General features: G+C 43.7%; 1 non-coding gene across 1 annotated transcript; it reads left to right on the top strand.

The window, feature by feature from the left end:
- The first annotated feature begins 10695 nt into the window (after positions 1 to 10695).
- TRNAS-GGA (transfer RNA serine (anticodon GGA)) lies at positions 10696 to 10768 on the top strand. Its single transcript has one exon. It is a non-coding gene; the product is annotated as a tRNA-Ser (tRNA).
- Positions 10769 to 10952: the final 184 nt, after the last annotated feature.

Genomic DNA, 10952 nt, shown 5'->3' with positions numbered 1-10952 from the left:
ACGACCGACAGGCGCTCATTGTGCTCGTGAAATGTCCGGCCGTAGATAATGACGTGGTCTGAATGCAAATTTCCAATTTGAGTCCGTGGAGCGCGGTATCAATAAATCTCTCGAATGTCGCTGGAGCGTTGCATAAGCCAAAGGGCCTAACATTGAACTCAAAGAGACCGTCAGGTGTCACGAAGGCTGTCTCCTCCTGGTATGAGGGGTGCATGGGAATTTTCTAATATCCTGACTGTAAATTAACAACAGAGAAATACGACGCGGAGTGGAGGCAGTCGACGGCGTGGTCTCTTCGTGGTAGGGGATACACGTCTTTCTTTGTGACGGTGTTTAGGCGGTGATAGTCCACACATAATCTGCATGAGTTGTCTTTTTCCTTGACTAGGATCACAAGAGCAGTCCAAGAGCTACATGATTCCTGGATCACTCCTTTCTGTAACATTTCTTTGGCCTGCTCGGCGATGACTTTTCTCTCTGCAGCTGAAACGCGACAGGGCTTCTGACGAATTGGCGTTGCTTGACCTGTATGGATGCGGTGCTGCATACGAGACGCCGATGGTGCATAGGACACTTGTTGGCATTGAGCAAAATCAAACACTGTGGCGTAGTGAGCAAGCACTCCTTCAAGCAGACACTGCTCACTAGAAGACAGCGACTTGTTAATCATGCACGTAAAGTCAGCAGAATTTTCATGGTTGGAATCCGGGTTCATTTTATTCCGGCAGTTTACATTTCGACTGTTCCGACGCTGACAATGGCTTGTTCATCAAAACTTGCCAGTTTAAGTCCTAGCGGCAATGTTATAAATTGGGTTGAAAAGTTCACTGTCTACAAGCGAGTACAACCATCAGTGTGACAATGAGGGAGTGAGGAACTATCGCGTTTTTTCTTGAGCGCATTGTTATCATCGGGCTAGGCTAAACCGCAACAAGAACCTGCACGAGGGCAAAACATTATATATATATATATATATATATATATATATATATGAAGATAAAACTCGCTCAGTTATCAAATCGTCAAGGTTTTTACTGAGCAAAATAAGTCGCTAGCCTGCCATTTTGTTGACTTGATTGTGAGAGTGGCGGTTGAGTGACCCGGCACTTATTTGTGTGAGATGTGTGTCTCGAAAATGTGCGGAAAAATTGTGCGCACCAGTATTATGGTTCAGAAGGTATCCACTGAATTTGTGAAGGTCGCAGATGGGGCGTACCTGCTCGAAACCTTTCGGACAGCACACGGGCCAGCAAGTTAGCGGTGACTAACACTGGATAAGATAACGCAAACAGGTTAGCATGGTGGTATTGTCGCAGCGGCGTGTTAGTTATTCACCATATTGCAGCAGCTTAACCGGCTATATCACGTGCAGAAGAACTTATTTTCTTGAGTGAGTTTTTAAGTCAGTTTTGTACATGGCTGAGCTACACCGGCAGGTGGCTGTGGTTTAGTAAGCAAAGGAAAGATATTGCTCAGGCTCAGAAGCGCTTGGTCAATGAGTGTGCTAAGCAGCTTCAAAAATTTGCCCCCATCCGCGTCACATGCCAAGCCTATTCACACAACTAAACGAGTGTTTGAGAATGAAATGCTACATTGATCTGCGCTTGAATGCCACCGTGCACTGTCCAGCAGCCGTTGCTTCTTTTGTCACTGTGAGCTGCCGAGTTCAACCACCCGATGACAGTTCAGTTTCGTACTAACGTGAAATCGCTCCTAGAATATCATGGATGATGGTAAGCACTTCTCTTATTCTAAATCATCCAAACGAAAAAAAAAGAACTTTCGGTACTGGATGTTAGTGGATACAGTCACTTTCCTGCAGAAACACTGTAGGGGCAATGCCAAGTCAGTGTTTTTGTGTCAGAATAAAGTGAGATATGTTTACAATGGCGATGACAAAGAACTCCAGTAATAATTTTTGTTTATGTACCATGTTGCTCAAAAAAAATTCTGGGTGACCAAGAATAGTCGGCACAAGGGGCTATCCTGGTAACTTGGTGGCTTCCATTCACACAGTTCTTCAGAGGTTATTACAGCACAAAGGCCTGCCAAGGAAATTGCGGCACTTCTTATTGTGTGCCTTTCTAGTCCATCGTGTCGCATTTATCGCTAAGATGTAAATTGCGACAATCATCTGTTACTAATTCTTATTTATTATAAATTCATATTCTTATTCGCTGAGAAAGTAAAGTGACAATAAAAAGAAACACTATGTCAGTTAATACTCATAAAGTATTTGGCCTTACAGAGCAATATTTTGTAAAACTTATGGTAAGCGGTTGATTACTAGAAAACAATGTCAAGGCCAAACCTACTTTTCTTATTTCATGCCAGAATTTATTGTGGTACGTCGCTGTGACGTCGAAAGTTTAATATATTTCCCTAATTTTAGGCTATTATAGCGCAATAAGCGATTTCTAAACTTCTTAGCTATACTATTTAGCCACGTTAGAATATAAGGTACGCAATGTTTACCCGCAACAACTTAAGTAAGTCTTAACGTCACGGCTCCTTGGCGCGGGAAGGTGGCTTCGCCAAAAGCCTTTACTTTTTGCCACTTTTCAAGCATCCACTAAGGGTAAGGAGTTTTTTGTATTGTAGGAGCGTCAGTCATTGTTACCGATAAACTTAATTTTCTATTTACTGTATTTAATGTTCTTCCAAGAGATGGAACATGAGTCTCCGGCACTAATATGTTACCGCGCTTCAACGAGTAAACGTTGGCCGCAACAGAGAAGCGCTGATCCCGCTGATGGATTGGAAGCCAGAGTGCCGTCAGGAACATATAGGGGGCTCGTTTTTAGGATAAAATATTTATGACTCTATATGGCATCAGTTCAGTACTTCAGCATTTTTCGGTATTTCAGCCAGAGACTTTGAAAAATTAGCTATCCTACAATGTGCGAGATCTTTAAAAGATGCTGAAAACAGTAAGCTTGAGAATGCAAGAATGCCCGCGCTTGCAGTCAGTGACTTAAAAGATAGACAAGAACCGCACTATAAACAATAAGTGCAAGTGACTTCAGTTACGTTTTTCTGAAAACCTCTGGGTCACTTCCTCCGATAATGGCAGCAGTGCGTCTTGAGTATCTCAAAAGATATGGTTAAATATTTATTGTTTATTTGCAATTTAGTACTTGAAATGAGCTCGTGATGTCCCTGCAGGATCCTCAATAAAGAACAGCTTTGCGGGCAATGTTTGCATGATGTCCTTGTGCACAGCGATACAACGGCTGCTGACAAGCAAGTGAGTAATTTGCCAGGTCTCGCGGATCCGGTTTGCAGTCACATCTTGTCTATGGCATCTTGGGCGCCAGCGTAAGCGCCTTTCTCTGACTTTTTGAGCGGTTCACGAATTGAATACTAACAGGAAGCACTTCGGGGAAGCCCTAAATATCGCAGCTGCTCTTACCTTTCAGAGTCCAAGGTTTAGAGGCGCCTCTAGCAGTTAAGCTAACTTTTTGAAGAAACCATCACACAATTTTTCTCGTATGCTGCAATGTAGTGGGGGCCTCAGTAAATTATCGCTTAAGGTATATATGCCACTGAAAAGCTAATGCTCTTACACCCAGACAGCGTCCCCAAACGGCAAAATCCAAACAATACTTTGTTATCAACATCGTCACGCTTTTGCTAAGACGGAGGCATACTTCCGTCGAAAGGCTTCTTTGTTCTGTTTGACTTCTTCGCCTTCATTTTAAGATCGCCCTCGTTTCCGTCTTCGAGTGCTTCGATTGTTATATCCTCTGTGGCCTTGTTTCCAGCCCTGCTCTTAATATAAGGCTTCCAATTATGGTAATCTATTTTGCTTCATTACTTCTTTGATAGTAGACGTTCTTTAAGATTGCTTGCTTATTGGAAGCCTTCCTTACCAGCTATGCGACTATAAAAGGTGCCTTGAAGCCTAAACCCTTTTGCACAAACACAATATCTCTTGGTTGAAGATCTAGCAAAGGACTTCGGTGACTCTTGTCGAAGCTTTTCTTCACTGCCTTGCAGCACCGGTGTTGTCGTTCCGGTGGCCTTTTTTTTTTCTTTAAGCATGTAAATCACAGGTCACTTCAACCCAAGATCAGCTGGTAGCCATTGTCTATTTCCATAAGCTGCGAGGTGTGTATTAGAGCTTATGCCGGCTATCTGATGATAGCTGGGTTGGCTTACGGCTGCTTCTGGGTTGCATCCCCATCCAAGCTTGGAATACAGGTACGCCGAAATGAATTTTTTAAATGCGTTAGCATTCTGGGACGTAGTATCGCAATTGGCAAAGCTAAGACATTTAGTGTTTATAGTAATGTTACATGTCGATGACTGGCACATGTCGAATCGATATATAAGCAGAGGCAAAAAGCCTGTCGCCTCACCTTCGCCTCGACATAGTCATTCGATGCAATAAAAATATATTCATCATCATCATCATCATCACCATCATCATCATCATCATCACCAGCCTGGCTACGCCCACTTCAGGGCAAAGGCCTCTCCCATAATTCTCCAGCTACCCTGGTCATGTGCTAATTGCCGCCATGTTTTCTAGCAAACTTCTTAATCTCATCCATACATCTAACTTTCAAAAAGGCATGTTTTTTCCCGCAATTGCCGCCCGTGTTGTCTTTATGTGTCTTCTTTTCGTGTGTGTTCAATTGCGGCAAAAAACGTGTCTTTTAGCAAGAACCAACTAGGCTAATAAGCAGTTGTGTTGCAACCTAACATTCTGGCGCCCCCTGCTACGCTTCCCTTCTCTTGGAATCAGGTCCGTAACCCTTAATCACCATCGGTTATCTTCCCTCCTCACTACATGACCTGCCCATGCCCATTTCTTTTTCTTGATTTCAACAAAGATGTCATTAACCAGCCTTTGTTCCCTCACCCAATCTGCTGTCTTTAACCCTTAACGTCACCGTTCCCACCCACCATTCATCTTTTAATTTTCTCAATTTAGGTAGATTTCTACTTAAATTTTCTCAATTTAAGTAGAACCCTTTCCGTAAGCCTAGATGTTTCTGTCCCGTACGTGAGTACTGGTAATTATAGAATGATAAGAATAACCGACTGGTAGATGTGGTTTTGCAAAGAAGCGTTGTGATGGCGTTTACGCACAGTTTACGCGACCGCCTTGAAAGGGTCGGAAACGCTGAGAAGAGTACTTGCAATGGCACCAGAGGAACGTAAGCTTGTTCAAACGGAGAAGCGGCATTGGAACACTGAACGATAACGGGAATATTGTAGCCGGCAAGAGGAACAACGAGGACAGCAACATGAACAAGCCGATAATCAACAGCAAAAAAGGAAAGATGGTGTCTAGGAGCGGATCGGAAACGATGTTAGAGGGCGACGCTCAATAATAGAAAGCCACATAAATTCCCAGAATTGTCTAGTTATGCGTAAAAATTCCTTAGCTCTGCAAAAAAAAGATGGGTAGACATGCATAAGCTAGAACCATAAGTAAGAAAAGGCGATGCAACAGCCGAGCCAAAGAATGCGTTCACATTTGTAGATAATTATCCGAATATCTGTTGCATTTTTTTATAGCTCCTTGAACCCTATATGTAAATGCATTCGTCTCCGGGTGGTAGGGCTGAGCAAAACTAAGTTTAAGTTCTTTTATTAGCCAATTCAGCAAGTTATTTGCTAGGAAAGGCAGCACCACTATCAGCTACCACCACTTTTGTGTTCTCAAACACCTTGATTATGAGAGTATCAATCACTGTTTTTGAACCATCTTTCACCGCACATGCCATCTCCATTCTCCTGCACCCGACAATGGCAATTAAAAAAGGCCAAGTTCTTTTCGCAACGTACTGCTTCTCTTTCCTTTTGCACGGTACGCACCGTACTGAATAACGCTATGAAATATACCGCTATCTCAGTGAGTGCACGCCATGAGGCTTCAAGAACCGGCGTTTGCGTTCGACAGAGACTTCTTTCGCACTCTCGGTGTGCTAAAGCAGATAAGAAGAAACTGCGACAAGTGTAATGTTTTTCCGAAGGATACAAACTTCTCTAAGATGTGATTTTGTTCGGCGTCCACTTCCTCTTCTTCATTCATCGGTGGGCTTCTTCCTCCTCTTCTAAAACTTGAATCGTTATAGGAACGAATTTTAAGACATAAAGAGTATTCTGTATTGCTCCTAGAAATCTTACATTTCGATTACTCATACCAATGCCCAGTGTATTAGGACGAGCTGCGTGCTGAGGCTTCACACATAATTTTGAAGAATTGTAGAATTCCTCCTTTTCTGCTTACAGGCTAAGAAGTAAGATGACTTCGCCCTACCCAGCCGGCCACAATAGCAACGTTCGTGAAGACTTCATAAGATTAACTGCACACTGAACGCAACTATTGTGCAGACTTTATTACTGCTGCTATACACCCTTCATAGTGCTCTGCTACCCAGCTAACGAGTGTGCTCACTAGTGCTTATGAATGCGATGCTCAGCAGGATGCGGCACCCGGCTGCTCTGGTCGAACTGCGCGTCCCTTCAGTTTCTTATGCAACACTTACTCAATAGGGCGCACGCTAAAGCACACTCTTTACTTTTCATGCTATATTGACGCTGTTGTCTGCAAATAACTGTATTTAGGATATATGCGTTTCACATTTCCTCTCTTGTTGCTTCGCTGCTTAGTCGAAACATTATTCTCAACAATAACAATCAATAATGCGCATGAGGGATACCGAGCAGTATAGTTCCTAAAATGCTTAAACTAAGCACCTCACGTTAACGCGTACACGTAATGTTTGCAATGTTCAAATGTAACTATATCATTCTTCGTCTTCATGCCTTGCTCATTAATATTGATGCGTGTGTTATGGAAGAGGTTGTTTCGGAAGACTGCGTAACTATTTCGACTGGCTGAGTTGTTCTCCTAAGCACCCTCATCACGGTACACGAGTAGTTTTGCGCTCAGCCCGTGTGAGAACCATTGTGGTTGCTTAATGGTTATGGAGGGGGGCTGCTAAGGACAAGGTCGCGGGATTGAGTCGCGGTTACGGCGGCCGCATTTCAATGGGTCCGAAATGCGAAAACAACCGTGTATATTGATTTAGGTGCGCGTTAAAAAACCTCAGGTGGTCTAAATTTCCGGAGTCCCCGACTACGGCCGGCGTCATAATCAGAAAGTGGTTTCGGCACGTAAAACCCTATATTTAATTTAATTTCGCCCGGATCAGGACGCCGACACCGCAGCTAAGGATTGAAAATATCGTCTGCTGTATAGCAGCACGACACCATAACCACATAGCCAAGGTCGCCATTTCGACTTAATCAATGTGACTACTACCAGTAAGAAATCGGCATAAACGCTCTCATTTGGAGGTGCTGGCAACGTAATTGCATTTCAGTAACAGCAAAAGCACAATACAATGAAGATATCATAAGAAGCCAACAAACATTGACACCAAGGACAACATAGGGGAAATTCATCATCATCATCATCATCATCATCATCAGCCTGGTTACGCCCACTGCAGGGAAAAGGCCTCTCCCATACTTCTCCAACAACCCCGGTCATGTACTAATTGTGGCCATGCCGTCCCTGGAAACTACTTAATCTCATCCGCCCACCTAACTTTCTGGCGCCCCCTGCTACGCTTCCCTTCCCTTGGGATCCAGTCCGTAACCCTTAATGACCATCGGTTATCTTCCCTCCTCATTACATGTCCTGCCCATGCCCATTTCTTTTTCTTGATTTCAACTAAGATATCATTAACTCGCATTTGTTCCCTCACCCAATCTGCTCTTTTCTTATCCCATAACGTTACACCTATCATTCTTCTTTCCATAGCTCGTTGTGTCGTTATTAATTTGAGTAGTACCCTTTTCGTAAGCCTCCAGGTTTCTGCCCCGTAAGTGAGTACTGGTAAGACACAGCTATTATATACTTTCCTCTTGAGGGATAATGGCAACCTGCTGTTCATGGTTTGGGAATGCCTGCCAAACGCACCCCAGCCCATTCTTATTCTTCTGATTATTTCCGTCTCATGATCCGGATCCGCCGTCAATACCTGCCCTAAGTAGATGTATTCCCTTACGACTTCCAGTGCCTCGCTGCCTATTGTAAATTGCTGTTCTCTCCCGAGACTGTTAAGCATTACTTTAGTTTTCTGCAGATTAATTTTTAAACCCACTCTTCTGCTTTGCCTCTCCAGGTCAGTGAGCATGCATTCCAATTGGTCCCCTGAGTTACTAAACAAGGCAATATCATCAGCGAATCGCAAGTTACTAAGGTATTCTCCATTAACGTTTATCCCCAATTCTTCCCAATCCAGGTCTCTGAATACCTCCTGTAAACACGCTGTGAATAGCATTGGAGATATCGTATCTCCCTGCCTGACTCCTTTCTTTATTGGGATTTTGTTGCTTGCTTTATGGAGGACTACGGTGGCTGTGGAGCCGCTATAGATATCTTCCAATATTTTTACATATGGCTCATCTACACCCTGATTCCGTAATGCCTCCATGACTGCTGAAGTTTCGACTGAATCAAACGCTTTCTCGTAATCAATGAAAGCTATATATAAGGGTCGGTTATATTCTGCTCATTTCTCTATTACTTGATTGATAGTGTGAATATGGTCTATTGTTGAGTAGCCTTTACGGAATCCTCCCTGGTCCTTTGGTTGACAGAAGTCTAAGGTGTTCCTGATTCTATTTGCAATTACCTTAGTAAATACTTTGTAGGCAACGGACAGTAAGCTGATCGGTCTATAATTTTTCAAGTCTTTGGCGTCCCCTTTCTTATCGATTAGGCTTATGTTAGCGTTCTTCCAAGATTCCGGTACGCTCGAGGTCATGAGGCATTGCGTATACAGGGTGGCCAGCTTCTCTAGAACAATCTGTCCGCCATCCTTCAACAAATCTGCTGTTACCTGATCCTCCCCAGCTGCCTTCCCCCTTTGCATATCTCCGAAGGCTTTCTTTACTTCCGGCGTTACCTTCGGGATTTCGAATTCCTCTGGATTATTTTCTCTTCTATTATCGTCGTGGGTGCCGCTGGTACTGTATAAATCTCTATAGAACTCCTCCATATTAGTAATGATATTGCCGGCTTTGTTTCTTAACGCATACATCTGATTCTTGCCAATTCCTAGTTTCTTCTTCACTTTTTTTAGGCTTCCTCCGTTCCTGAGAGCATGTTCAATTCTATCCATATTATACTTCCTTATGTCGGCTGTCTTACGCTTGTTGATTAACTTCGAAAGTACTGCCAGTTCTATTCTAGCTGTTGGGTTAGATGCTTTCATGCATTGGCGGTTCTTGATCAGATCTTTCGTCTCCAGCGAGAGTTTGCTGGTATCCTGCCTAACGGAGTTACCACCGACTTCTATTGCACACTCCTTAATGATGTCCACAAGATTGTACTAAGGTCCTGTTCCTGAGTTAAAGCTGAATACCTGTTCTGTAGCTTTATCTGGAATTCCTCTATTTTCCCTCTTACCGCTGACTCATTGATCGGCTCCTTATGTACCAGTTTCTTCCGTTCCCTCCTCAGGTCTAGGCTAATTCGAGTTCTTACCATCCTGTGGTCACTGCAGCGCACCTTGCCGAGCACGTCCACATCTTGTATGATGCCAGGGTTAGCGCAGAGTATGAAGTCTATTTCATTTCTAGTCTCGCCGTTCGGGCTCCTCCACGTCCACTTTCGGCTATCCCGCTTGCGGAAGAAGGTATTCATTATCCTCATATTATTCTGTTCCGCAAAGTCTACTAATAACTATCCCCTGCTATTCCTAGTGCCTATGCCATATTCCCCCACTGCCTTGTCTCCAGCCTGCTTCTTGCCTACCTTGGCATTAAAGTCGCCCATTAGTATAGTGTATTTAGTTTTCACTCTACCCATCGCCGATTCCACGTCTTCATAGAAGCTTTCGACTTCCTGGTCATCATGACTGGATGTAGGGGCGCCGACCTGTACAATCCTCATTTTGTACCTCTTATTAAGTTTCACAACAAGACCTGACAACCTCTCGTTAATGCTATAGAATTCCTGTATGTTATCAGCTACATTCTTATTAACCAGGAATCCGACTCCTAGTTCTCTTCTCTCCACTAAACCCCGGTAGCACAGGACGTGCCCGCATTTTAGCACTGTATATGCTTCTTTTGGCCTCCTAACTTCACTGAGCCCTATTATATCCCATTTACTGGTCTCGAATTCCTCCAATAGCACTGCTAGACTCACTTCACTAGATAACGTTCTAGCTTTAAACGTTGCCAGGTTCATTAGGGGAAATTACTTGTGCGTAATAAAAGAAATAAAGAAACGAAGAATTAATGAAAATTAAAATGGATGAAAAAACAGCTTGCCGCAGGTGGGAACCGAACCCACAACCTTCGCAATTCGCGTGCGATGCTCTACCAATAGAGCTACCATGGCGCTGTTTTCCCATCCACTTTCTCGGGTATTTATGTGTCCTAGTAGAACCCTGGGAGTGTTAGCCAGCGCCACCACACACAGACTTTGGCGGCGGACGTGGAACGTCCTTTTGCCCGCAGGCGTCACGAGAACGTGATCTTTTTGGGTGAAGGCAACTGGTCAATAAACCCACATATGCTACCTGAAGGCATCGATGTAGCCGGATTCGAGACAATCGTTATGGAATAAGCGAGAAGAAAGGGGGTTAACCGAGGGTCCCGACCGAGTTTGTTCTACTAGGACACATAAATACCCGAGAAAGTGGATAAAAAAACAGCGCCACGGTAGCTCAATTGGTAGAGCATTGCACTGGAAATGCGAAGGTTGTGGGTTCGGTTCCCACCTGCGGCAAGTTGTTTTTTGATCCACTTTAATTTCCAATAATTCTTCGTTTCTTTATTTCATTTATTAAGTACAAGTAATTTCCCCTATGTTGTTCTTGGGGTCAATGTTTGTTAAATTCTTATGATATGACTAATAAAATGGGGACCCTCGGTGAACCCCCTTTCTTCTCGTTTAATACAATGATGAGTCG

Source organism: Dermacentor albipictus, chromosome 4 (assembly GCF_038994185.2).
Source record: "Dermacentor albipictus isolate Rhodes 1998 colony chromosome 4, USDA_Dalb.pri_finalv2, whole genome shotgun sequence".
NCBI classification, from domain to species: Eukaryota; Metazoa; Arthropoda; class Arachnida; order Ixodida; family Ixodidae; genus Dermacentor; species Dermacentor albipictus.
This window is presented reverse-complemented; position numbering and strand designations above follow the sequence as displayed.